The sequence below is a fragment of the Taudactylus pleione genome, unplaced genomic scaffold, assembly GCF_031769625.1.
Source record: "Taudactylus pleione unplaced genomic scaffold, aTauple2 ptg000145l, whole genome shotgun sequence".
Classification (NCBI taxonomy): Eukaryota; Metazoa; Chordata; class Amphibia; order Anura; family Myobatrachidae; genus Taudactylus; species Taudactylus pleione.
Genome location: NW_028284547.1, coordinates 4,866,183 through 4,892,419, shown reverse-complemented (window position 1 = coordinate 4,892,419; position 26,237 = coordinate 4,866,183). Strand labels below are relative to the sequence as shown.

The window sequence follows — 26,237 nt, the reverse complement described above, 5'->3', positions numbered from 1 at the left end:
CATGTCGAACACCCCTAGAGCTGGCCCTGCCCAGATCTATTCAATTAGATGCAGGGGCTTAACCAGGTTTTTCTTGGCCCTGTGACAAAAGTGTGTAAGTACCCCTATGTACCAACCAAAGGTGAAAAATGTATTTAACACATGTAACTTTGACAAGGAAAATGGTCCCTCCTCAGCTCTGGGACCCTTAGCAGCTGCACCCCTTGTACTCATAGTAGTTATTCCCATGATTATTTGTCTATTTTATTAGTGTGAGAAACCCGCTGGTAGCATGTGGTAACTCATAGACTCAGTATTAAGTGTTTGAATCTATAGGTTTCCCTGTGCATTAATCTCCAGAGGCTGCATCTAACACAGATATACCTCTGCTCACATGAGGCAGCATCTGAGTTTTATGGGTTAATCTTGTGTCAAAATGAATCTGCCCCTCAGGCTTAGACAAACGCACATATGCTGCTGGACACATGCATATTTGTTTCATAATAACAACTTTTAAGTCTAATTTGTTAAGCATAGTTTTCTCCAGCTTTGTGATGTACCCTAGGCCCTTACACCAAACCTACTCATGTCTCTACCACAAAATAATAATTTAAAAATTAATTTATCTTTTAAAAACCTGGTATCTCATACAGCAATGATCACTGATTCCTCTGCACATATCACACTGAGCAGAGTGACTGTGAGATGGTCACATTATCCCCATTCCCATGGTGTGTGCTGAGATAATGGCGGCATCCTGGTGCATCAGCTGACAGTAGGTGTGACAGCATCGGTAGCATGTGTTACCCATCTATGGTCAGGGCAGGGGGTGAGCAATATATAATCTGCACATTCTGAGGTCACAATATGAGGATTATAATGTATTTATTGCAACAATAATAGACTGTGCATTGTATATCAGGTATATATCTGCTGCAGGAGTGTAGATGTCTCTGTGCTGCACATATGACTGGAAATTAGGATAAAGCAATTTAATAACATATTACAATTTTAGAACAATTTTAAATGGCTGGGTCATATTTGTTAGTTTATTTAACACACATTATATATATATATATATATAGTCCACGTTATGCCGGCACTCACCAATAATACAGACTAGACTCTGGTGCCCATCCTGTATGTATAAACAATATCCACCCAAAAAGTAGACGGCACTCAGAGATTTTGCAAAAATATAATAGTGTATTCCATAAAGGCCAACGGGCCGGTCGACGTTTCGAGGTTTGACCCTCTTTTTCAAGCTCACAGCATCGTGATAAAGACAGACAAACATAGACATTAGGCAGGGACTCAGATCAACCGGTGGCTCGCCATTTTAAGGACTTTGGCCATCCCTTGTCGGCGCTTCAATATTTGATTATTGATCATGTAAAAGAAACACCTAGAGGTGGGGACCGTGCTAGGGTGTTGCTAAATAGAGAAGCACAATGGATCCTGAGATTGGACACTATTCGACCTAACGGCCTGAATGATAAGATCAATTGGAACATTTTGTAACTTATATTGATGGGTAGTATGGTAACCTGGGATTGAGCTAGTTATGTGTTTGATTCATGATAATTGATGTTATTTACTTTATGTATTATGTTTGTGTTTTATATTCTTTGTGGGTTGAGGATGTTAGTTTTAACCATGGTTCTGTGTCTACAGCTCGCAGATGGGTTCTGTGATGGAGATGGTGTCCGGGACTGTAGCCTGACGGAATGGACAGTGAGAACGCTCCCCATCCCTGACTTGACGGAGTTTGTTTGTACCAGGAAGAGTACCTGGTTAGCATTCACCAGTCGCCAGGCAACGGTGGAGCGCACAAACCGGAAGAAGATCAGACGTAATTACCGCACGCCTGACCACTCAGCCCCACTGCGTGGTGTGAGAGACCCAGCGTCATGGTACTTAAGGGGGTAAGTAATGTCTATGTTTGTCTGTCTTTATCACGATGCTGTGGGCTTGAAAAAGAGGGTCAAACCTCGAAACGTCGCCCGGCCCGTTGGCCTTTATGGAATACACTATTATATTTTTGCTAAATCTCTGAGTGCCATCTACTTTTTGGGTCGATATATATCTATATATATATATATATATATATATATATATATATATATAGATATATATATATATAATTTAAATATATATATATATATATATATATATCATGTTCCTAATATAATATAACACTATAACTCTAATAATAGATGTAACCTAGTAAATTTTAAGCTTTTAATAATTTACATTTTTCCTTATAGGCCACATGTAGAGTAGAATCTGCACTAGGAATATTAGAAGACGTTGTGAAAAGTAACATTTTTATCTGGACATTGTGAAAAGTAAAATTTTTATCTGATCAAACATTATTTTTTTCTTCTGGAGGATTTGCTAAAGCTATTTTCATTTTCTGAATAGAAAAACATTTACAGCTAATTAATTTATCATCTAATACATGTCATGGTATGAGGAAAATTTGTAAACATTAACATTAATTAATAGACCATGTTTTTTATATCAAGTATCTATCTACTGCAGGAGGGTAAATGGAAATGAGGATGTAGGATGTCTAATCCTAAAACAATGTTAAATGACTGGGTCATATTTATTAGTTTATTTAAATATAAATCATGTTCCTAATATAATCTAACAATATTACTCTAAAAGTAGATGTAACCCAGTAAATTTTATGCTTTTAAAAATTAACTTTTTTCTTTTTAGGATGAATAAAGAGCAGGATCTGCACTAAGAATATTAGAAGATGTTTTGGAAAGTGACATTTTTCTTTGATCCAGCAAAATAAAAACATTTTTTCTACTGGAGGATCCGCAAAAGCTACATTATTTTTCTGAATATCAAAAACATTTACAGCTAATTACTCTCTCTCTCATCACATTTACAGCTAATTAATATCTCATCAAATACATGATGAGTCTTAAAGGAGACAAACTGCATCTGTGCTCTGAGTGTAACAAAAGCTTTACACATAAATCAAAACTTATCATACATCAGAGGAGTCACACAGGAGAGAAACCATTTACATGTCTTGAATGCAGCAAATGTTTTTCTCAAAAGCAAAAGCTTGTTATACATCAGAGGATTCACACAGGAGAGAAGCCATTTACATGTTCTAAATGTAGCAAGTGTTTTACCAATAAACAAAATCATGATATACATCAGATGATTCACACAGGAGAGAAGCCATTTAAATGCTCTTAATGCAGCAAATGTTTTTCTCTAAAGATACAGCTTGTTACATAAAATACATGATGAGTCTTATAGGAGAAAAACTGCATCTGTGCTGTGAGGGTAACAAAAGCTTTACACATAAATCAGAGTTTCTCATACATCAGAGGATTCATACAGGAGAGAAACCATTTACATGTTCTTAATGCAGAAAGTGTTTTTCACAACAGCCATCTATTCTTAGACATCAGAGGAGTCATAAAGGAGAGAAACCAAATAAATGCTAAGAATGTAGTAAGAGATTTACTAGAAAGATAGAACTTATTAATCACATGAGGAGTCACTCTGAGGGCCTGAATGTATCATGTGTTTTATAAGCTAGATAACTTGTATAACTTCTATATGTTTACATGTGAGGACATTTAATTTTCTAAATGTGACAAGTGTTTGATAGAAATCAGTCTTGTTATAGACACAAAAGATGAAACATCCATAGTTTATCCTCTATACCCCTGTAATGTAATAAATAATGTGTATGTTGAAACAACCCCACCTTATTGCGTGAAATTATAATTTATCTTTTTGAAATGTAATTTGTCGTTATCATGGCATAAGTCGGTGCTACTACTGGCACCAAATACACAACACACATTATTTTTAAAGAAAATAAATAAGGGAATTGAGGTACTTCACTTTAGATAATTGCTGCCTGATCACACCTGAGGATCAATCCCAGAAAACTAACACAATTGATAAAATATAAAAATATGGTGCTAAGAACAGCACTACTATCAAAGTCACTTTGAGTGGAGTTCATTTTACAGTATGTCAATTTAAAACAGAGTTAATACTTAGCTCATATGAAGCTCTTCTGGTTCCTTTATTACAATGTGTGGTTGATGTCCGCAAAGATGCTTTATTTCTTGTAATTTCACATGTAAATAGAGAAAGAAATAGCACGTGTTATAACCAGACCTTAGTAAGAATAATTGAATTGGAATCAAAATGGTTTCTAGAGCGGGTATGTAGTTATGAGACCGACAGTATAATCCCAGCAAAGGATCGAACATAGACATCAAAATGCTGATGCCTATGTTAATCCTGATGTTGGGACCCCGATAGGACACCGGACCAATCATCCAACACCAGGGATGGGGAGGTTAGATTAGGGCCCCCCGGGGGGATTTAGGGTTAAGCTCTCCCCTGGAGAGGGTTATGGTTAGGCTAGGGGAAGGAGGGGTTAGGTTTAGACACTAGGGGGATGTAAGGATTAGGCACCACCCCAGGAGGGTTAGCTTTAGTTTGCGGGGAGGGGGGGTAAGGTTTAGGCACTAATGGGGGGAGGTTAGGTTTAGGCAGATGGGGGGGAGGTTAGGGTTAGGCACCCCTAAATGAGGGTTAGGTTTAGGGGGGAGAGGGTTAGCAATAGGTAACTTACCTCTGCTGTCGGGATCTTCTACATTGGGCTGCCAGCATCGGGATTTGAACCACCGAGCTCACGTCCGGCAGTCAAACATACTCATTCCTCTTGAGTGTACCACTACTCACTCAACAGAGCAGGGGAAGACTCATGTAGGAGTTTCTTTTGTTCACATGTGGACCACCATTTAAAAAAAAATTCTGATACTTTTTGAAAAAATTCCAAATATTTAATAAAGAAAAGTTCAGCAAAGCAACAATAAAAGACAATTTTTATACTAATTCAATTACATCTTACTGAGGTCTTATTCACACAATGAGCTATTTATTTCTCTATATACATGTAAAATTTTCTAAAATATGAAATATATAAAGACATCAGCCACACCGTCTAATAAAGAAAGCAGAACTACTTCTTTTCATTTGAGCTAAGTATTAACTCTGTCTTAAATTCACATAAAATAAATTCCACTCAAGGTGACTTTTATAGTAGAAACATTCACTACACCAAATTTTTTGTATTATCCTGGAATATTGCACTGGTCTAAATCATAACTATACATTTTCTATAAAAGTAAAATTATCCAAATTGATTAATATTAGCAAAATATTACTATGTAAAATATAATAAAGAAAGGGACAAATAGGTATAAAGAATTGATAAAAAAAATCAATGGAAATGCTGCAAGTGTTGATTGTGCTTCTGATGTTGTGACTGATCTCTGTAATATACAGCTGTCCTGCTCATACAGGTGCTGGGACTAGTAGAGGAAAGAGCTCTTTATCCAGTTATAATATCTAGCAGCTCCTCTCAGTACTGGGATTCTTTCTATAGGAAACAGTGTAAGATAAACTGTATACAATGTGCTTAGTTACCTCCAGTATATATGTATGTACTTTCTAGACCTGGTTCTTCCCTTCCCAGATTCCATACTCAGGTGTCCTGACATATTATGTGTATATCCTTATAGTATTAGGAATGTTGCACTCAGATATACTGTGCATTATTTTAAATATTAGAAGAGGATATTCACCCCCATCTTAGTACAGTCAGCATTAACGTCAGCAGTCAGCATGAGTCATCTCACCTGTCATTCAATCCAGTCTGCAGGACCCATTGTTTAATTATGCTAGCAATGCTTCAAAAAGAAGATGTTTATCTGTCATTCAGAACCTACAGAAGGATAAGCTAATCAACAAGCTGACCCAACTTTGTGCTCTATATTCTAGAACATAACCTTGGGGGGAATAAGAAGGTTACCTGTAAGCATTTTAGAGAGCAATCTTTTTGTTTCTAGGCTAAGAGCTTGTGCTCTGCCAGGAGGTCATATCCTTAAACCCAATATGTTCACAAAGGTTTGGTATAAGCAGCCGTCACGGCTCATTTCTATCACTGGTCCCGGCCATTACTAGGCTGCTGGATCACCACATCATTTCACCTGTGCTGCCTGATGGTCCCACTGGTTGCTAGGCAATTGGTACTCTGAGTAGCTACAGGGAATTGTGGCCCCTACTGTTTCTTAGAAGCTGGGATCCTGGCTCTATGTGCAGCACTTCAGCTGCCTTGAATATTTTATTATGGGGCAACTCTCTCTTCCTTTCTCCTATTGGTCCAGGTGTCTGTTATTCAGCCCCACACATTCCTGCCAGTGATAGTTTATACTTAAAAAAATGGAAAATGTGTAGTATTGCCCAGGGTTATCAATATATGTGAATACAACCTAAGAGGGACATAATTAAAATCACTGAACAGAGATCGGTAAACTGCTCAACAGGTGTCTTTTTCATTCAATCAGTCTGGTATATAAAATCTCCTATATACAGGAAGCTTTATATTACTGTACAGGAAAAAAGGGGTTGCATACCCAGACTTAATAGCTAGAAGCTGGGATAACTCCCTAAAAAGGTATCTTTGTTATCCCTTGATTTTTTCTGCAGACTTATAAAAGGGTGGATGCTTCCTCTTATGCTGCTTCTTACTCACAATAAATGAAGTACAGATACTCCTTTTAAAGGTATTTTTTCTCCAGATAGACACATAGACAGTAATTGATGCTTTTTTGTAAAGTGCACATCGCTCACTTTGAGTAAACGTAGATAAAACCTATCATGGTATCTTTAACCTGGGTTAATAACTGCGCACCATTACTCACACAATCATCAGTGTATTCACATTCATAAGGGTATCATTTCTTTCAAATGGTCATCACAATCATATACAAGATTCCCATAGTGAAAGTATCAATAAACTTTATTTACATAACACAATACTGGTGTTGAAAACAATTATATATATATATATATATATATATAGATGAAGGGTTAAAAAGACATGCACCTGATAGTATAATATTGTTGATTAAAGTGAAACTCAGTGCTCAAAAAATTTTGTGCATCCAAAAAAAGTCTTTCAAGCTTATCTAAATTCCAAAGGTACAGGGCTCACACTGGATGGGGTGTACAAGATGTCATCTACTGGATCACCTTAGGAAGAGTTCATACAAGCCCATAAGAAAAGAGATGATATGGTATAGTATTTCTTTACATGAGTAGCAGGACAGGACTACAATTAGCTGTGTACCAGATAATGCTGTATATAAAGCACGTAGTATGTGAATAAAAAGTATCTCCTAGTATCCCTTTTTCCTCAAATTTTCTTGGAAATGTGTGTGGTGAATGCAAACAAGCTTTGGAATAGATACAAATGATCCCCCATCAGTATATTTTAACAGGTTTTATTTGGATACAATGACATAGGGAGTAAATTTTAGGTAAAAACACAAAAAACAGTAAAAAAGAAAAGTGCTTCTCTTTTAAGATGGTACCCAGTCCTCTTAGGTATATGCTTCCAATATCTAGAGAGCCTGGGTAAGGTGGCCTCAACGCGTTTCATCCCATAGGGACTTCTTCAGGAGTGGTATTGGGTCTATGGAGTGCCTTCTATTTAATCCATGAATAGGTGGAGGTTTGTTTCTTAAAATTGCACCAAAAAACGGCACCTGCGCATGCGCAGTGCATGGCAGCCATTTTGCATGACGTTATGTGTGACGTCAGCGTTAGCTCGGCGTCAGCGCTAGCTCCAGGAGTGTTTAATTGTAGGAGTGATTCCACATATATCGGCAGCTGTGTTATTAACCTAGCCGTGTTTTGGGTGCATCATGAGCAGGGAGTGGTGACTGCCGTTTGTATATGGTGGCGGACGGTTTGCAATAGTCCTTTTTAGATTGATGCAAAGGTATCCATCTTTTTGGTTATCTGCAGAGCAGACACTGGGACAGTTTGTAAGCGATGGCAGCCATCTTGTGAGATAATAAAATATAAAAATAATTTAATATCTAAATGTTCTTAAAATATTGGCTTATAGAACAATACATTAAATATTACATTGCAAAACAATATGTATGTTGTAGTGAAAATAGGGAAAAGTATATAGAGAATGGTCAAGCGTATTGCACTAAATGATAGCATGCAATAGCATCAAATTTCTCGAATGACATAATTTTTAACGACAATAAAGTGCATATAGTGGACATTACAGTGACAATAATGAATAAGAAAGATGAGAGCAGGGATATGATAAAAATGAGCCTAAAATCATTGCTTAATACTTAAAATGAGACCATAAAAACTCTAAAAACAACAAAGTGCAGTAAATATGTCACATGATAGTAAAAAGCATAAAATTACATGTTGAGTTGAAGGTAAAAAGGTAGGACAGTACATGCATTATAGGAACGGGGCTATTTCATAGCTGTCATTTAGGCTGTTTGGTAGGAGAGTATTTAGTTTGAATAACCAATACATTTTTCGTTGTGAGAGTTTATTTGCCAGGTCTCCACCTCTTGGTCCTAACTTCACATGTTCAATGCCTATAAAAGTTAAACATTTTGGGTTTGAGTCATGGGATGTTTTGAAATGCTTGGATACTGAATGATTTTGATTTTGTTCCTAATGTTCCTTACATGTTCCTGGATTCTGTGTTTTAGGTTCCTTTTCGTTTTGCCCACATATTTTAGTCCACATGGGAATTCTAGTACATAAATAACAGAAAAAGTGTTCAATTAATAAAATCTTTTATGTTGTATGTTTTTGAACTGTGTAAGTTGGTGAACAATTTCCTGTTTGGGTGTAAATGTTTGCACATGTTGCATTTTCCACATATGTATGATCTGACACATTTCAAAAGGTCTTTTTTGTTTGGGTCAGTATGCCTGAGCATACTGGGAGCCAGGATATCTTTTAAATTTCTTGCTTTTTTAAAAATAAATCGATGGTTTCTGCGGTAGGATTTTTGCTAGGACTGGGTCCATTTTGAGTATTCCCCAGTGTTTAGTCAGAACTTGTCTGATTCTTCTCTCCTCATTGCTAAATTGGGTGATGAAGGGAACCATATCCTCTCTTTTCCTTTTAGTTTTATAATTTAAAAGATTCTCCCTTACTGTAGCTTCTGTTTTTATTAATGCTTTAGAGATGAGTGGTTCTGGGTAGTTATGGTCCTTAAACCTCTCCGCAAAAATATCTAATTGTTCTGAGCATTCTTCTTTACTACTACAGTTTCTTTTGATATGATGAAATTGTGAGTAGAGAATATTATCCTTCTGGCTCTTGACATGTCTGTTCTTGTAGTGAAGATAACTATTTGTGTCTATGGACTTGGTAAATGTTTTAGTCGAGATGTTATTTTCAGTACCTTTGAGGATGATATCTAAGAATTTAATTTCGTTTTCTTGTAGGTTGGAGGTAAATTTGAGATTAAAATCATTTACATTGCTAAAATCCATAAAATCCTTACAATTATCCTCCTGACTGATCTAGGTGTGTCCCATGGATATACTGGTCCGGTTCCAGTTTTCAATTTGTACATTGATCAAACAATAAAATTATTTGTAGAGACAATATCCTCTATCAATCATATGGTGCAAATTTCCCCTAGAATGGTCTTTACAACTGGCAAATGTGTTTCAAGAATTCTTTTCTCTTTTTTAAGAGATTATGGTGTTGCTCCCAGACTGGGTTTAAATAGTCTGTATGGTTACAACATGGCCACACTTTCAGCACCTGAACGTGTACCAGAAGTGTCCACCACTATGTACAAACATTATCTCACAAAGTTTTTTGCATTAGTAGGAACTAGAACGCCTTTAGGGTAGTGATTCCCAAGCTTTTTTGAGTAACAGTGCCCTAGAGTATAAGCATCGTTTTCACGGCACCCCTAAGTATAAGTTTTTTAATCAGAAATTCATAAAAAAATATATTAAAGTTAATTGTGCTTATCTATCATGCCTAGGTTCAGTTATGTTAGGTTTGTGCTTCTGTTTGCCCACATATTTACATTACATTGACCATAAATAATTTGACTTGGTGCTGGACCAACAACCTCAGTCACCCCTACAAGTGTCCTCAGGCACCCCAGGGTGCCACGGCACACAATTTAGGAACCACTGCTCTAGGGGTTTCTTCCCATGATCGGCACTTCTTGTGTTAGTCTGTAGGTGTCCTGACATCAGTGACCAGAAATGGCCACTAAGTCGTGACCAGAAGTGGTAATACTGCTACATTGTTACATGGGAAATGTAGTCTTCTCTTCTGGTCCATTATGATCTTTATATGTTGTACCGGATATTTCAGAACATAAGTTGCCCTCTTTATATATGGGACATGTAGTCTTATTTTCTTGAGAGGAAAAACTTTTGAAATTTTTTTGAATATATAGTTCAAATACATAGTGGAAGGATATGTGTGCTATAAGTCCCATATGAATATATTCATGCAGAGCATACTAGATGTTGGTTTTAAAATAATACTTTGAATATTAAAAATAGAGTTTAGAAAATATTTTTTTAAAAACATACATATAAAAAAACTTTAGGTATAAAAATGTTTTAATTTTTTTCTGTTGCACCCATATGGCCTAGTAAAAATAATTTCTCATATACCCACATTATTTGATGTTTTTAAAGACCTTTACTGAAATTTCATAAAAATAGGAATAAGAATGGATGAAATTAAGTAATTAAAATTGGTTGAGCCCTGTGAGCTTTAAGCTTAAAAAAAAAATTTTCATTTCTATCTTGGCCAAACATTTTTGAATATTTTTATCTCTCCATTTGGCCTTCACGTGTTGGATTCTGTAGATTTTTTGTTCGTCATGATGTCATAGGCAAAAGTCCTTCCTAACATGAATATAGGGGTCTTATATAATTAATCAGGAGTGTCATAACATTATCACTAGCCAAATAAGAAAAATATATAACTGTAAGTGGATTTGTGTCCTGATGGATCCAGTCTTGCTAAACTCTGCCCAAATTTAGAATACATGCCAGGGACCTGATTAAACTAGATAATACATTTCCCCTATGCTGCCCACTTATACCCCTTTTCCACCTAAATTCCGGGTCTGACCCGGAGTTGGAACAAAGTTCCTATCCGGATCAGACCCGGAATTTTGCCGGCCCTGACTCGGGATATTCCCGAGTCAGCGCCGCTCACACCGCAGTCGGGTCTCCATAGACCCGGCTATTGCGGAGTGAAAGTGGACGCTTGGAGATGATGTCATCTCCAAGCGCCACTGAAGCCGGACTAATCGGCCGGCTAGCAGCGCACTCCAGGTCTTCGTGACCAGGAGTGCGCTGTTCCCATAGCAGGGTTTCACGGGCTACGCCCGTGTTAAACCCTGCTAGTTACCTGGGTTGGATTGCCGGGTCACTCGACCTGGCGATCCAACCCTCTGCCCTTTTACACCAGGGAGCTGCCTGGGTTAACCCTTTTAAAACCCGGGTTTTAGCTCCGGTGTAAAAGGGGTATAACATGTGGTATGAAATAACACAATTTATTGCTGAAATCTCTGAATCAACTACATGGGCTGAATATATGCCTGGAGTTAATAATCAAACAAGCATTTAAAGATCAATATTGGTCTTATACTATATATTTAAGGCTTAATGTATTCCAGCTGCCATCATTAATTAGGAAGATATAAGGTTGTTTAATTTTGAGATCACTGTGGGTTTGTGAAACACAATGCATGCTGAAAAATACAAATCCAGACAACTTGTGATTATACTGTTAAAATGGAGCTGAATGTTATACTCACACCATTTACAATATTTTCATTAATAAACATTCCTTTGTTCCTATTTTGTTTATTAAATGGTTTATCAAAAACTGTAGCAATTATATATTACTTTTCTTTTTTCTATTTTAACATTTCACCTGTTTATGGGTTATATGTTTATGTTATAATTTTATGTGGAATTTAATAAAGTTTATATTTTATTTATATGTGTACCTCATCACTATACTTGTTTTGTGATACCTAAGATATTGGGGACAATTTCATGGGTGTTTGACCACATAACACTCCAAAAAAGATTAAATGCCTTCCTCAGTTTAAAAATGATATGTTGAGTATCCCAGCGCAGAGTATGACATCACTTAGGACCTGATTCAGACCCGGACGCTAAGCAGTAATCGCTCGCTATGGGTGACTGTCGTCTGTCTGCACATGCCTATGCAGCAAACTAGCATGCACAAACCAATCTGTGCAATGGGAAGTGCTCGCTCAACGCCCGCAGATGGGCCGCTCCTTTGAGTGACAGATAGTGCCGTTGGTGGGTGGTAACAGGGGAAGGTCCTGGAAAAAAGTTTTTTGTTTGAAATGCATTAATAGATGAAGTTTGAACTATAAATGTCTATTTTTTCTTTGATTAACCTGAGCTTTTTCTATTGATGCACTGCAGTGAGCCACAAAAGTCATGGAACTAAAGGCCCCCATATATCAGAGATTGATTGCAGCAATCGTGCAATTTGCAATCAATTGTGTATAAAAATCTTTCCCTTTTTCAATCGATTGTGGCAAATCTGCAATCTGCAATTGATTGAAAAAGGAAAAGATTTTTATACACAATCGACTGCAAATTGGAGGATTGCTGCAATCAATCTCTGATGTATGGGGGCCTTAAGAAACTCCTGTGATATACCTTAGCTCAGTCAGCTGGCTGTCAATTGAGCACAGCCTGACATAGCTCTATGTCATCAGGCAAACTGTATCAGCTGAGCTGCAATGCAGCTGGATTAATAACACAGGGCCTGATTCAGACCCGGTCGCAAGCGCTGTGCGCTCGCAACCGGGTCAATGGTGGGCCAGTATGCATGTGCACGATGCAGCCGGCTCCGTCGTGAGCATGCGCGAGACCCAAATAGCAATGGGCACTCTGTCGCTCCGGGTCTCGCAACAAAGGGGGCCAGCTGTCAATGGTGAGTGACAGCTCACCCCCTTTGGTGGGCGGACCAGGGGAGAGGCTGCCCAATGGAGGCATTTCCATGTGAATGCCTCCGTTTGGGGTGGCCCCACTGACATCACGAGTGATGTCAGAGGGAGAGATTTTGGCTCTGTTAGAGCCGAAATCTCTCTGGGGCTTGCAGCAATGAGACCCTACCACAAGGGTCTCGTCGCAAGCCCGATGGTCATGATGGTCTTGACCAAAACTTGGCATGGTCTCTTAATAGTAATGATAATAAAACAAAAATATGCTAAAACAGCCAAATCAATTACAAAGCATCTTTATCCATGCATGGATTTGTTTTAATATATGTAAGTATACTTGTAAAGATATGTTTTACACCCCTTTGTATTTGTATGTATTTCTACATTTCCATTTCCCCCTTAGATATATGCAACTTTTAGCATTCAGATTACCACTACTGCACGTACAAAACTATAATCTTAGTATATAGAGACCATCTGAACAGATCTTCATGTTCATAACCTACAAAATGATGCACATAAAAAAAAGAAAAGGAAAAAAATATATGTAAAGGAACAGAATATGTAGACTATTGGAGTAGTTAAGGGTAAGAGGGGGGGTGTTGAAGGTATAGGGACATATACTTCACAATAACCTACAGCCCCTTTATGTTATTAACATTTGGTAAGATCTAAGGTTTCATTATGTCTAGTAGGTACTAGACTATTAAGCTGGTAAATCCAATTACCCTATTACTAGCAACTATGAGGGTGGATCCAAAAATCTGTGTCCTAACCATGAATAACAGAGAATTTTAAGTACAAATGACATTTATTTTTTTACATGATTTCCATTTTCTACAAAACATGTTTCCCATCGATGCTCTAACCTCTTGATTTCATTCAGGAAAAAGTACAGTGATTTGTCTTCAAACCAGTCCTGTATAGCAGTAATGACATTGACATCAGATGTAAAAATCTTACCACAAATGTGTTCCTTGAGCTTGAGTGTGAATTTCAGAAGGCACCATCTTAATCTTCTTCGTTTGCAGATATTTAATGTTGGCTCATATTTCAGGTCTCTCAGTTTTTTAGTATTCTCCATTTTTAAACTTTTAGTTATGTTGTTCCATTTATTTTTTAACATATGCAAAAGTAAAAGTAGAATTGTGCTGTAATTTGACCTCTAGTACATACATACAGAAAATCAATACAGGCCAACATCTACTACTACCTCATGGCATGGAATTTTGGATCCACCCTCATATATGTTGTGTTGGGAAAATAAGGTATAATCCATGTAAGAAGTTTTTCTATCTGTTCATAGTGCCTAAACCTAACCCCCACCTCCCCGCACCCTAATCCTCTCTCCCCAGTGCTTAACCCTTCCCCTAATGCCTAAACCTAACCCTGATAACGAACACTAAGCTCCCCCTACACCCCGATACTTACCCTTCGGGATTCCGGTGGTTGCGATTTTGGTGCTGGGATCCCGACCTATCTGGATTTCAGCACCGATATTAAAACCATTGGAATCCCACATGCCAGGATGCTGGCTACATCCCAGTGAAAATATCCATCTATCTGCTCCACCTCCATTGTATACAAGAGTGGCAGTAATACACTTGTCTGTCAAATAGAAACAATGAAATTAGCTGGTCGAGCAGTTTGGGGCAGGATGATTGTTTTAGTCCAAAAGGTAAACAATGCAAAAAAATACAGAACACCCTACAGCCTATACCGGACTCCAAAGACACCCTTATATTAACACTGTATCAATTTATTCCTGAGATAATTCAATAAGCATGAATTGATAAACATTTATATAAAAATCACAATACACTGTACATATAAATGACACATCTGAATGAAAGATACCATCATGTATGTAATGAAGAATAATGAGTAAATTAACAAATTACAAATAGAAGCATGAGCAGTATAAATTCCAGTCCCAGGGAAAATCAGTATAAAGAATATAGTATAGAGGGCACTGTCATGTGTCACTTGTCCAAGCTGCTGCTGCTGAAAAAAGAGGTAGTCAACCTCTAATAAGACAATATAAATGTACAATAAGCAGCACTGATATAAAAATATAAACAATTTATTACAATAATGAATATTGAACATAAGTGATAAAACAATAAAACACCAGTACTGGGTATATAGCCATTGAAAAAATTGATGTCAGTAGTCGGTATAAAACATCGATTCATGCATAGAACAATCTAAAAGCACAAAAATTTAAATCCATGTAGGCACTAATTGGGTCAGCTAGTTGAATGGAAAACACCAATTTTGGAGATATGTGGTAGTTGAAAATCCAGTTTTGTTGTATATTACCGGCTTGTGTCAAGATGGAGAGGATCCTTAATTAGCGGTGGTATCATAATCAGCAATAGTCCAAATGAAAATTGATACAGTCTCTTATGACCGGTACTGAAAATGCTGCACAAAGTCCCAAATCCAAAGCTCGGTGTTCCAATGGGAAGATGAAGTAGCTGATGTCCAAATGCACAAGTGCCGATGACAATATCAGGGTAAAAAGCCACCAACGCATTTCGCTACACAGGAGCAGCTTTTTCAAGGTGTCCACATGGCTATAGGGCAGCTTTTAAATACTGCCTCTTATTTGTGCCAAATAATCATCAGGTGTATTCAATTAAAACGTCATACAATCAAATTCATAATTTTATAAGTTAAATGATTAAACATAAATTAAAACAAATAGTAGAAGGCAAACATTTATCTAAACATTAGCAGAAATAGAGTAGCAATAAAACTCCACTTACTGTCTTATAGATCAGACCTAATAAGGAAACCTTTGTTTATTTATTATTCCCCACTGATCCATCATTGGACATACGTAATCACATGATCAGGATAGACAAGGCGAATGCGGCATCCCCGAATGCCGTGTTCCAAGCCTCCAACTGAAATCACATGTCCAAAATTGATAGCTTGGTGTGGCATCATTGCACTCCACGTTCCAAGTCTCCAAAAGAATGTGGTTCATCTGTATTCTCAGATATAAGTCATATCCTATTGGCCAATTGGATAGTGAGCAAAACAGAGTTTATAGGAACAGACAATATGTTACCAAGCCGCAGATTGGAACTAAGGGAAAAACATTGTTATGGTAAAAGTAAGTTCAACACATTAATACTGACATCCAATTAGACACTCTTCTGCTAGAAAGCAATCTAAGGCCCTGATTCAGAGCCGCTCTGACAGAGCGCTCGCTCTGAATCAGGACTGGGCTTTTGTTTTTTTAGAATGGCCTCCTGGCCGCTCACATAGCTGTGGGTGACCACCCACAGCTATTGCAAGCAGCTATGATGATGGTCGCGATGGTCAATACCAACATGACCATCGGGCTTGTGACCTGACCCTTGTGGTAGGGTCTCGTGGCCACAAGCCCCAGAGAGCTTTCGGCTCAAATTGAGCCAGAAGCTCTCCCACTGACATCAATGGTGATGTCAGTGGGGCCGCCCTCAAATGGTAGGCATTCCCTTGGGAATGCCTCCATTTGGGCAGCCACCCCCCTGGCCCGCCCACCAAAAGTGGCGAGCTGTCACTCAACATCGACAGCTTGCCCCATTTGGTGCGAGACCTGGAGCGGCGGATTGCCCATCGCTAGCTGGGTCTCATGCATATGCATGACTCCATCGTGCGCATGCGCTGTGGGCTACCATCGACCCGGTTGCAAGCACTCAGCGCTTGCGGCTGGGTCTGAATCAGGCCCTAAATTCTGACATATGTCAGAATAAATAATGAAAACTAATGAAATATAATAGAATAATTAAATATATAATCCTAAAGGAATATACACAATGATTGGTATCGGTAAGCACAAAGGAACTATATAAATGAACACTGATCAGTAATTAGTATATAGATGCTCTGAAAGAATTCTAAAGCATTATAAATTAATAATTAAATGGAAAAATAATTCTAGATATTTTCAAATAAACATGTAGAATGGATGGATTTGATCCAAAGTCATCAATAGGATACTGAACAAACATCCCAAATAAAACTGGTTGTAGTCCCAACCCAAAATTAAAAAAAACAAAAAAACAGAAGAATCCAAAAAGGTATGAAGGAGAATGAACCCACTGAACACAGCTGATTATAGGATGACATTTAATTCTAAGGCTTCATTTAATCCACTGGGGAATGCAGAGATGCAGGAGGGATAGTGCTGGAGACTTAGAGGGAGGACGAGACTGCAGAGCGGATGGTGCTAGTGAGATGCTGGAGGCACAGGGGGGTTGATGATGTAGAAATACAGAAGGATGGTGCTGGAGACACAAGGGTGGATGAGGATGTAGAAATACAGAATGATGGTGCTGGAGACATACAGGAAGGATGAGAATGCAGAGATGCAGGGGGATGGTGCTGGAGACACAGGGGGATTGAGGATGTAGAGATAGAGGATGATGTTGTAGAGATGCTGGAGACACAGAGGTGGATAAGCATATAGAGATACAGGAGGATGGTGCTGGAGACACTGGGAGAATGAGAATGCAGAGAAGCAGGGAGATGGTGCATGAGCAATGCTGGAGACACACAGGGGGGTTGAGGATGTATAGATAGAGTATGATGCTGGAGATACTTAGGGGTGGATGAAATGCAGGGGGATAAGGCTAGTTATTTCAAAATAGGCAGAATAAGAAAGAAAAGTGGGAGTGTTAAAAAAAGCATCTAAAATGTATTTCACACTATCATAGGGCCTGATTCAGACCCACTCGCGAGCGGCTGTCCGCTCGCAAGTGGGTCGATGGTCTGCACTGAGCATGCGCACGACGGAGGGAGCTCCGTCGTGCACATGCGCCAGACACGACGAGCGAAGGACTTTCCTTCGCTCGTTGTGTCCGATCAAAGGGGGCGTGCTGTCAATGTTGATTGACAGCACGCCCCCTTTGGTGGGCGTGCCGGGGGCGTGCCTCCCTGACGGGGGCGTTCCCATGGGAACGCCTCCCGTCAGAAGCCGGCCCACTGACATCACTAGTGATGTCAGTGGGAGTGATTTTGGCTCTGATAGAGCCAAAATCACTCGGGAGCTTGCGGTTGAAAACCTCAAGCGCAGGCTCCGGCTCGCAATTTCGATGGTCGCGATGGTCACGACCATCGCGGCCATCAAAATGCACGCTCGTATAGCCTGTGGGTGGTGACCCACAGCTATACGAGCGTCCAGGAGGACGCTCCATGAAAATGGAGCCCGGCCCTCATGCAGAGCGTGCGCTCTGCTCAGAGCGTGCGGCACTGAATGAGGGCCATAGTCCCTAAAGCTTCTAGGGGCATAAGTGTCCCCCAGGTCCTCGGTCATTCATTTGATATTTTCCTATATAAAAAAGTGTGTGCGCATGTGGTATTCATTCCAGCCATACTGTGGTTTTACCTAACTCTTATGCTTCCCTTATTTGTTTCCAATTTGTGTCAGTACCAATATACAACAAAGTGTCAAAAATCATGTATGCAAAGGTCATGGTAGGTCTTGCTACTGTACTGTGGCATCATGGAAATGCCCAGTCCTGCAGCAGTTGTAATTTGACAACTGCAGCCTGCAGTCTGAACACTGGCTAGGCTGCTCATGGCAAGGTATTGTGAAGTATAGCAGTTCGAATGTGGCATCATAGTGGGTGACACCAGACACATCACCTCACCTGGGCTGATGACATCACTATTTGGACTGTTAATGTGTCGTGATCCAATGAGTCAGTTCCATTTGTTTTTGGGTTTGATGGTAGGGTTCTGGTATGCCACACCCCATAAGGCCATGGACCCGCTGTCAACAAGGCACCATTCAGACTGTTGGTGGTTTCATAATGGTGAGGGGTGTGTTCATGTGACATGGTTTCTTCCACTGGTCAACAACTCCAGAGGCCTTCTGTTCACTTTTGGAATCGATGCCATGTCGAGTTGCTGAACTTCTCCAATATAGAGGGGGTCCTATATAATACTAGGCCCCAATCCCATGACTAGTGTAAGTAGAGCTAAAATATTAAAAGTTTTTCAGTGACTTTAAAAAAAAAAGAGCAGTGCACTATCTCAGAATTGCTCCACCTAACAGGGTGGGGTGTGGCAGGTAAGATGAGTTTCAAAAACCTACATAGGGCAATTTTGAACCCTGTTTACATGCAGCTTTCATGGAGGAATAAAAAATCCAGATGGACCACACCCCAGAGCAGGGAATACATCAAATATACTGGGAGTGGAGTTGTCTAAAAATGAAATGTGCAAATCCCATAGATATTGTTTTCTGTGTATGGGGAGTTATTTGGCACTGTGAGGAGCACTGCATTGTGCTCTCAGCAATACTATGCAGATGCAGTGGAGAAGGCTGTACATATGCAGTGGTAGCAGAATACAGAGTTCCGGGCAGTGGATGGTGTGTAAGAAATATACAGCCATGGCCAAAAGTTTTGAGAACAGCACAAGTTTTGGTTTTCACAAAGTTTGCTGCTTCAGTGTTTTTAGACCTTTTTGTCAGATGTTACTATGGTATACTGAAGTAAAATTACAAGCATTTCATAAGTGTCAAAGGCTTTTATTGACAATGACATTAATATTATGCAAAGAGTCAATACTTGCAGTGTTGACCCTTCTTTTTCAAGACCTCTGCAATTCGCCCTGACATGCTGTCAATCAACTTCTGGCCCACATACGGACTGATGGTCACCTAATTAATGCTCAGAGTTTATAAGAATTTGTGAGATTTTGTTTGTCCACCTGCCTCTTGAGGATTGACCACATGTTCTCAATGGGATTAAGGTCTGGGGAGTTTCATGGCTATGGACCCAAATTTTGATGTTTTGCTCCCCGAGCCACTTAGTTATCACTTTTGCCTTATAACAAGGTGCTCCATCATGCTAGAAAAGGCAGTGTTCGATACCAAACTGTTCTTTGATGGTTGGAAGAAGCTGCTCTTGGAGGATGTTTTGGTATCATTCTTTATTCATGGTTGTTTTTAGGCAAAATTGTGAGAAGCTACTCCACACAGGAATGGTCTCAGAATGCTTTATTGTTGGCATGACACAGGACATGGTAGCACTCACCTTTCCGTCTCTGGACAAGCATTTTTTCCAGATGCCCCAAACTATCTGAAAGGGAATTCATCAGAGAAAATAACTTTACCCCAGTTCTCAGCAGTCCAATCCCTGTACCTACTGCAGAATATTAGTTTGTCCCTGATGTTTTTCCTGGGGAGAAGTGGCTTCTTTGCTGCCCTTCTTGACACCAGGCCATCCTCCAAAAGTCATTGCCTCACTGTGCATGCAGATGCACTCACACCTGCCTGCTGCCATTCCTGAGCAAGCTCTGCACAGTCCTGGTGCTTGCTGGATGTTCTTGGGCACCCAAAGCATTCTTCTTAACTATTGAATCTCTCTCTTTGAAGTTCTTGATGATCCGATAAATGTTGATTTAGGTGAAATCTTACTAGCAGAAATATCCTTGCCTGTGAAGCCCTTTTTGTGCAAAGCAATAATGACAGCACGTGTTTCCTTGCAGGTAACCATGGTTAACAGAAGTACAATGATTTCAAGCAACACCCTCCTTTTAAAGCTTTCAGTCTGTTCAAACACAATGAGCATTAGTGATCTCCAGCCTTGTCCTTGTCAACACTCACCTGCGTTAACGAGGGAATCACTGACATGATGTCAGCTGGTCCTTTTGCGGCAGGCCTGAGATGCAGTGGAAATGTTGTTTTTGGGATTAAATTTATTGTCATGGCAAAAAGGGACTTTGCAATTAATTGCAATTCATCTGATCACTCTTCAAGACATTAAGGAGCATATGCAAATTGCCATCATAAAAACTGAAGCAGCAGACTTTGTGAAAATCAATAATTGTGTCATTCTCAAAACTTTTGGCCATGGCTGTACTTAACATGGGACATATACATATGAGAGGTTTTCTCTCCCAACATGATGGTGGAAGGATATGGAAGTGGTGGGTAAAATAACCTGGAGGAATATTTTATTACTGGGCACTAGATATGGTGTAGGAAAAGGTCATCCATATAAGCAGTTTCTCAAGCTGTTAATGCAATGTGAACCAGGGAAATGGGGTAGCAATGAAATCCATTAGCCTCTATACTCCACCACCTGTGTGGTAGTAATACATAGTCTATCAGTGAGACATCTGATTAGCTGTTTGAGGCAGAAAGATTGGTTTAGTCCAAGTTGTGCCTCTAGCGGACTGGAGACAATGGAGGACAGCAGCCAGCAGGGAACCCCATGGGGGGAACTCAATTAGCCGCTTTTCAGTTAGTGCAAAATACTTAGCACACAATCCTATTAGCTGCTGTTTTTACAGGTGCAAATCCTACATAGAATTTGGCATGAAACGTTTCACCTTGTCCTGAGGTGAAAAGTTGGGGAAAATCCCTATTTTTAGGTAAAAATGACAGGACTTAGGGCCTGTTTCAGCATGGATCGCTATCCTGCTTATGCGCACGCAACTGCTTTGCTAATATCAGCTGTGAATCGCATTGCAAACAATAAGTAACATCGGACCCATATGCAGGTAAGGCAGGTCAGACCTCACTCGGGAATTGCTGAATTCTGCACAAGCTGAGACCTCAGGAGGCATCTGGTATCGCAGTGGCTAATTTATGCACACCCACGCAACAGCATTGCAATGCACTGGCACGCCTGCGTTCACCTGACCACCCCCCTTCACCACCCACAAAAGGCACTTCCCATCAATCACTCTGCTCTGGGTCTGCATAGCCTATGTAATCGCAGTTCCCATCGCAACTATTAGTTTGCACTGCAATGCATACGCATTCATAGAATGCAACAATCGACCAATTGTGTGCATATTAGCAACTGCGCTTTCGTTGCTGAATCAGGCCCTTAGTTCAGAACAAAGACAAAAAATAGCAGGTGCACTGTCATTACTAGCTCAGGACCACAGGGAAACCACCCTTAGTAACTAATTAGGCAAATATATTTTCTTAACTTCATTTGGTCAATAATGACATCAGTTTTGGGGTGAAAAAGTAGAAAACGCTGGAAAATGGGTTAATCAATGTGGGATAGGGATATAGGGGTGCTGTATGAGTGGAACAGGTATATGCCTTTTTTTGGGGTGGTACAGGATGATTTCCCAATTTTTACCCAATACTTATCCGAGGTAAAAAACTTTTGGAATTGAATTGTGCAAAAAAAGGGAAGTGCGCATACAGGCAATTATCGAAATTGTGAAGTCTCCAATACTATAACTTACAAAAGGTGATTACATTATCGCAGCTAATTGAATTCCCCCCAATGCATCTTTTCCGCTACCGAGCAATCCCTGATTGGAAGGAAGACCCTGTGTTTACATTTCACCATCATCTATAAAGAGACAAATATAAGTGACGTAGTAGATGTCGCCCCCTATTGATTTTCTATATGTATGTATTAGAGGCCTTAGTAGAACACTGTGAAAAGTTACAGCACAATTCTTTTATTTTTGCAGTTACTGAATAATAAACGGAACAATTTAGAAGTTGAGATCATCACTAAAAACAAATAAAAAGGGTGAATACTGAGTAATGGAGAAAACTGAAATTTATATCTGCAAATGAAGATGGCGTCTGCTGACATTCATACGCAAGCTCATGGAACACATTCATCACCAGACTTTTTCCTGAATGGAATCAAGAGGTTGGAGCATTGATGGGAGAAGTGTATTGAAGTAAATGCAGACTATGTTGAAAAATAAATGCCATTTGTACTTTCATTTCTGTTATTCATGGTCAGGACACCAATATTTGGCTATTTAGCTATTAGTTGTCTAGGAACAGCAAACAAATGTTGTTATGATTGGTTACTATGACATATGGGTGACCAGTGTCTTAGTTGCACCATTATATATATATATATATATATATATGTACAGTATATATATGTATATATATATATATATATATATAATTTATCCATGGTCTAGCACTTCAATGTCCATACTCAGCTTCAGCCGGTGTCCTGAATTACTGGCTCATCATGGCTGTAGCACAATTCAGAATTCAAACACCAACTGTCGTCCCAAGCACTGCCAAATTTTCACTGGCAGTTGGTGTGGCTCCCGTAATTAAATAATGAGGGAAAGGAATGTGTTACTACAGAGGTGAGAGCAAAAAGGTTTACAGGTGAGGGAGTGGAATATGTTACTACAGGGGTGAGGAAGGTAAATTAGTTACTACAGGTGTGAGTGGGAAATGAGTTACTACAGCTGAGGAAGTGAGTGAATTTCTACACGGATGAGGGAGGGGGATTTAGAATGTGTTACAACACTGGGGAGGGAAAGGTGTTGCAGGTGAGGAAGGGAATGTCTTACTATAGCAGTGTTGCATTATTATAGAAGTGAAGGATTATTGTGTTATTGGAGTGGCGAGATGGAAATTGAAACAGTAAATATCTAACGTCTACCCGAGTGAAACCAGGTACATGACCTAGCAATACATATGCCAAGAATTTATCAACAAGTGATATTCTTGTTATCAATCCTAGAAGTATTCTCTTACGTGCAATGATAAATATAATAAGCAGCTCTGAGAATTCTGTGGTACTATTGTAAACATGTGAGCACTGCACTGAGTATAAATGTTTAAAAATAAATAAATAAAAAACAATTGTCAAATGCAATACAGTGTTGCATTTGACAATTCTGTTTTATTTTCTTTTTAAAACATTTACACACAGTGGGGCTTACTTAAATGGGTCTCCAACCAATCAGCTCCAGTCATTTTTCAAACATATGAAAGTTAGGAGCGGATTGGTTGGAGCACTACTTAAGTTTCGTAACAAATGATAACAAGAATATTATATCATTGATAAACCTGGGCCATAGTATGCAAAGTAGAGGAAAGTGAGGCAACAATAGACAGGTATAAGGGAAATGAGATATAACAGAGTGTCTATCCCAGAGGGAAAGTGCCCTTTGGTCCTTTTGTTAGAACTCTCCTGTCTTTATCAAGACTGATTTATATAAAACACCTCCCACATTCAGAAAATAAAAAAAATTGTTGCCCCCCCGTCGAATACATATTGTGGTGATACAACAGGGGTTCCAACCACGGTCCTCAAGGCACACTAACAGTCCATGTTTTATGGATAGCCATACTTGACCACAAGTGACTTAATTAGTACCTCAGTTATTTTGATTTAGCCATCTGTGCACAATCATGGATATCACTAAAACCAGAACTGTTAGTGTGCCTTGAGGACTGAGGTTGGGTATCACTGTGATACAAGTTATCTTATGGTGCATAGACATGGTCAGATTTTTCTTCAGATCTGAACGATAATGATTAAAAAAATCATTCAATCGTTAATATCTGAAGGAAAATCTGACATATCTGACATGCCTGAACGATGGACGATGAACAATGCGCGGTCCCGATGGTCAGATAATGATATCTGACTTCTGATGTGTTTGCAGTCAGACTTGGACAATTCCATTCATTTTAATGCAGTCAAAAATCGTTCAATCGTTCAAATCTTTGGTAAAATCGTTCATCTGACAGATCTGAGAAATCTGACCGTGTGTATGCACCATTACTTAGGAAACACATGATACAGGTCCTCAGTGACTCCTCATGTTATTAATAAGTATCAACTTTCTAGTAAAACCCTATCTTCTTACAGAGCATTTAAATGTTTTTTCTACTATGTGAATCGTCTGATGTCTAACAAGACTTGACTTCCTGGAAAAACATTTGCCACATTCAGAACAAGTAAAAGGTTTCTCTCCTGTGTGAATCCTCTGATGTTTAACAAGATGTGACTTCTGAGAAAAAGATTTGCCACATTCAGAACATGTAAATGGTTTCTCTCCTGTGTGAATCCTCTGATGTGTAACAAGCTGTGTCCTAAAGGAAAAACATTTGCTACATATAGAACATGTAAAAGGTTTCTCTCCTGTGTGACTCCTCTGATGGCTAACAAGAGATGACTTCTGGGAAAAAGATTTGCCACATTCAGAACATGTAAATGGTTTCTCTCCTGTGTGAATAATATGGTGTTTAACGAGTCGTGTCCTAAAGGAAAAACATTTGCCACATTCAGAACATGCAAATGTTTTTCTGCTGTGTGAATCCTCTGATGTCTAACAAGTTGTATCTTGTCAGTAAAACACTTGCTGCATTCAGAGCATTTAAATGGTTTCTCTTCTGTGTGACTCCTCTGGTGATTAACAAGAGATGACTTCTGGGAAAAACATTTGCCACATTCAGAACATATAATTGGTTGTTCTCCTGTATGAATCTTCTGGTGTGTAATAAGCTGTGACTTAAGAAAAAAACCTTTGCTACATTTAGAACATGTAAATGGTTTATCTCCTGTGTGAATACTCAGATGTCTAACAAGATATGACTTACTGGAAAAACACTTGCTACATTCAGAACATGTAAATGGTTTCTCTCCTGTGTGAATCATCTGATGTGTAACAAGCTGTGATTTACGGGAGAAACATTTGCTACATTCAGAACATTTAAGTGGTTTCTCTCCTGTGTGACTCCTCTGATGTCTGAGAAGCTCTGATTTATATCTAAAGCTTTGGTCACACTCAGAGCACAGAAGCGATTTCTCTCCTATGAGACTCATGATGTATTAGATGAGAAACAAATTAGTTGTTGAATGTTTCTTCTATCCAGAAAATTAGAATAATTGGTGAGAAACCTCCAGAGGTGTAAGAAGAAATGACGTCTGTAGTTGGCTTGGACTAAGAACAATGTCCCTTTCCACAGTGTCTTCTATTGTTCTTAGTGTGAATCCTGCTCAACAGTCCTGTAAGAAAGTTAATATGTAAAAGTATAAAGGTTACTGGGATTAGTCTACTTTTAATGGTAGAATTGTTATATTGCATAAAGAACATGTATCAGGATCCCGGGTTGCCAGATCATCTCTTTAATAAAAAGCACATGTATTACACAGGTTCAGTTGAAGGCTGACTTCTAGGGGTATAGCCACAGAATCTGTGTAATTCATGTGTTGCTTTTTAAAGGGACGATCTGGCAACCTTGGTTTAAAGCAGTGAAAAAGAGGAGAGGTTGCCCATAGCAACCAATCAGCTTTGAGGTAGCAGTTATTATGTACTTACTATAAAATGATGATAGGTACAAGCTGATTGGTTGCTATGGGCAGCTTTTTCACTGTTTTCACTGCTTGGCACATTAACCCCTAAGTCACTGACCATTGGTTTTTTTTTGTTTGTGAATGTTGCCAAATTGCTAGGTCTCCACTTCTAGTCAGATGTGCAGCACAGAGACCTCTGCCCTCCTGCAACAGATACCAATACTTATATAGTACATTAGCTGTTGCCCACAGCTTCACCCACAATGAAATCACCTTTGCCAAAAAAAAATAATTATATTTGGGGTGATCTAGATTTATCGCTTTGCATAGGG

The 26,237-nt window shown here is 39.1% G+C and overlaps 1 pseudogene; it reads left to right on the top strand.

Annotated features, from left to right (window-relative positions):
- Positions 1-26,237, top strand: part of LOC148522640 (uncharacterized) — an 808,266-nt pseudogene that overhangs the window by 348,674 nt on the left and 433,355 nt on the right.